The sequence below is a fragment of the Thunnus maccoyii genome, chromosome 21 (assembly GCF_910596095.1).
Source record: "Thunnus maccoyii chromosome 21, fThuMac1.1, whole genome shotgun sequence".
In the NCBI taxonomy this organism is placed as follows: domain Eukaryota; kingdom Metazoa; phylum Chordata; class Actinopteri; order Scombriformes; family Scombridae; genus Thunnus; species Thunnus maccoyii.
Window position 1 is genome coordinate 16,091,432 of NC_056553.1, and position 3,655 is coordinate 16,095,086.

The following is a 3,655-nucleotide window of genomic DNA, read 5'->3' on the forward strand; positions in this document are numbered from 1 at the left end:
TACTGTTTTCCTGGTCCAAGGGTCCAAGAAATAGCCAGCAGAATCCCAGAGATTATACTGGACCATCAAAGTCGGAGTGGACTGTAGTCCCTTTGGGAGCAAATGACATACCAAATCAACAGTTGGACCAACTTAAACTGAACTTCATCCACTTGTTGAAGGTCCTGGAGACACAGAACTGCCATACTTACATCTCTGACCAATCCCCACTCTTGGCCGTGGGGTGGGTTGCTTCAGTTGTCTGCTGAGCCTACACACCTGGCCTGTCATTAGCTTGCAGTGATTATGATGTGGCTTTCATTGACAATTTTAACTTGTGGACAGCTTTACTAGAGGATGGGCTCCACCTAAATAGAGCTGGCTCTCGCATGCTAACAGCAAACTTATCTTACGGTTTACAGCACTCACATTCACCACCGCTCCCTAACCATTCACATGCACCTGCCCACTTCCGGTTAAGCCCTTGCTCTCTTCAAGTGACCGGTTCCGTAGTACTTGATGTCCTCTGGGTCTGAGCCACTGCCAGATCAGTTCTGCTAATAATTTAATTAGTGCATATAACAGGCATGGACTATTATATTCCTCTCATTCTATTTGTTTATGTAACACTTTCCCAATTTCTGTTATTTTCCATCACAACAAAAAGGAGAAAGTCACATCTGTGCATCTTTATTACAGGAATCCACAGAATCCTGTGAAAATTGTCTTGACTCAATCAGTTCCTGTTCTCCCCCAAATCCAAACTGATAAAGTTTGCACTTTTGAATATCAGATCTGTCTCTAGTAAGTTTTTATATTAATGATTTTATCTCTCAACGTGGTCTTAGTTTTTTATTTTTTACCAAATGTTGGCTTTCCTCAACTGCCTCTGCCATATTATTAGAATCATCTCCTCCAAATTTTTCCTGTACTCATACAGACAAGATAAAAGAGGAGGAGGAGTTGCCAGTATCTTCTCTAATAACTTCACTTGCTCCAAGTGTTGTTTTGGAGACTTTTTAAGCTTTGAATGCTTAGCTTTGGTTATTAAAGCTCAGCAGTCTATACGAACTGTGACTATCTATTGACCCCGTGAGCACAACACCAACTTCTTATCTGAGTTTTCTGATTACATGTAGATTGTTCTCACCAGTTATGATAGGATTATTTTACTTGTCAATTTTAACTTTCATGTCATGACACTGCTGATTCAAAGGCCTTCAAAGGTCTTGTGCAACATGTAAAGAGAGGCACCCACAACCACAGGAATACATTAGATTTGGTCATTACAAGGGGTATCGAAATACATATCTCCGATATCACTGATGTTCCCGTTTCTGATCATTTGTGGGGGTTTTTTTTTATTGCCACTATGTCTGCATCAAAACAGTGTAATGAGATCAATTATTATTGTAAAACAAATCCTTGATGGCAATGCTACCACTACATTTTTAGATATAATGAATACTTCATACTTCCTCCCACGCTCATGCTCAGTTGATGATCTAGTGCATGGTTTTAATAATAAATTGAGGCCTTCTTTTGACAATGTTGCTCCTAAATAATTTTAAAAAAGACAGGTAGACCACAAATTACCTTGGAGAACTGCTGCTATTTGTCAGCTAAAAAGAAACTGTCGCAGGGCCAAGAGACAGTGGAGGAAGAGTAAATTAAATGTCTACTTTGACACCTCAAAGTGTCACATGAGATTTTACAATAATGCTGACAGAATAGAAAGAACAAGCTCATTTCTCAAAAATCATTCTTCAAAACAAACACAACCCTAAAGTCCTCCTCTCCATGATCAACACTCTTTTGAACCCATCTCCAGCTTTCAGTTTAAATGATGAAGCCTCAGTTCTTAAGTGCCATGAATTTGCATAAGTTTTTAAACAAAAAATTGATACCATTAGATCCAGTATTATAGATACAGATTCATCAATTGTTTAGGATCTACTGGTGGGTGAGCCTCCACCTATGACATCCTTTAGTCTGACAACAGATGATAAAACTGGTGTCACAATCAACAAAATGAAGTCATCCACATGTGCAATAGACCCCGCTCCTACCAAACTGTTTAAATCCAGCTTCCAGTGACTCCCTCTCTAAGCAAGAATAATCAACACATCTCTGCAATTAAGTACTTGCCCCTCTGCTTTTAAAACAGCTTTGGTAAAACCTGTGCTTAAGAAGCCTAATCTGGACATAAGTGACCTTGCTAATTAGAGGCCTATCTCAAATCTTTCTTTTCTTAGTGAACTTCTTGAGAAGATTGTATTTGACCAGCTACATGATCATCTGAATACTAATAATATATTAGATAAATTCAAGTCCGGCTATCAGACCAACCATAGCAATGAAACTGCCTTATTAGAAGGTAGTACAATACAACTGATCATGGCATATTAATCACTCAACTTGAGAAATGGGAAGGTCTCTCTGGCAGAGTGCTTGACTGGTTTTGCTCGTACTTTTCAGAAAGAAAAAAACAATGTTAGTTTAGGCAACTTTTTGTCACAGACATTTGACACTGAATATGGTGTTCCTCAAGGAAGCATTCTAGGTCCTATTCTTTCTTCTTTATACATACTCCCTCTGGGCAACATAATTAATCACCATAATGTCAAATATCACTGTTATACTAATGATACACAACTTTATATTGCTGTTTCTCACTGATAAACATTTGGATGAGTAATTTAAAAAAAAAAAAAGAAATGAGCAGAAAACAGAAATTCTACTCATAGTTTCAAAAGCAGAAAGGCAGACACTAGACTCAGTGTTTGCCAGGCTGTCCAAGCAAATTAACACACGTTACAAGATCTAGGAGTGATTTTCGACTCTGATCTTAATTTTATTAGCCATTTTAACAAGGTCACAAAAACATGTTTTTTTCATCTGGGGAACATTGCCAAAATTAGACCATTTTTAACTCAGAATGATGCTGAAATGCTGATACATGCTTTTATTACAAGCCACTTAGATTATTGCAACTAAAATAAAAAATTACAGTTAATTCGGAGCACTGCAGCCAGGATTTTGACCAATACAAAAAAAAGAAAGAAAAAGAAAAAAAAGAGCTCACATTATCCCTCTGCTCGCATCACTGCACTGGCTACCTGTATCTTTTAGAATTTAATTTAAAGTCCTTTTACTTCTACAAAGCCTCATATAATCTAGCACCTTCATATATCAGCAACTGCCTTTCATTTTATGTCCCAACAAGAACAAGAGATCTTCCACTGCCGATCTTTTAGAAGTTCCTAAAGTACCCCACAAGTAGTCTGGTGAGGCTGGCTCTAAACTGTGGAACACCCTCCCCTTGGATCTTAGAATAGCAAATCCCATTGGAATTTTTAAAAGTAAATTAAAGACCTATCTTTTTAATTTGGTTGTTAATTTGGGTTAACTTTACTTGTGTCATTGTTAATGTTTTATTGTGTTGTGATCTCTTATCATTTGTTTTGCTTGTTTGTTTGTTTTTCTCTTGTTTTGTTAAGCACTTTGGGCTATGTATTTGCATGAAAGGTGCTATTTAAATAAACATACATAACTAAACACCATTATGGTGTACTGTACTGAATAAAGAATTCCTTTATTCTGCTTATTCTATCAGTCAGCAGTTACTATTCCTTAAGTCTTTATTTATTCTTAAAACATCAAAATGTCAGCTTTG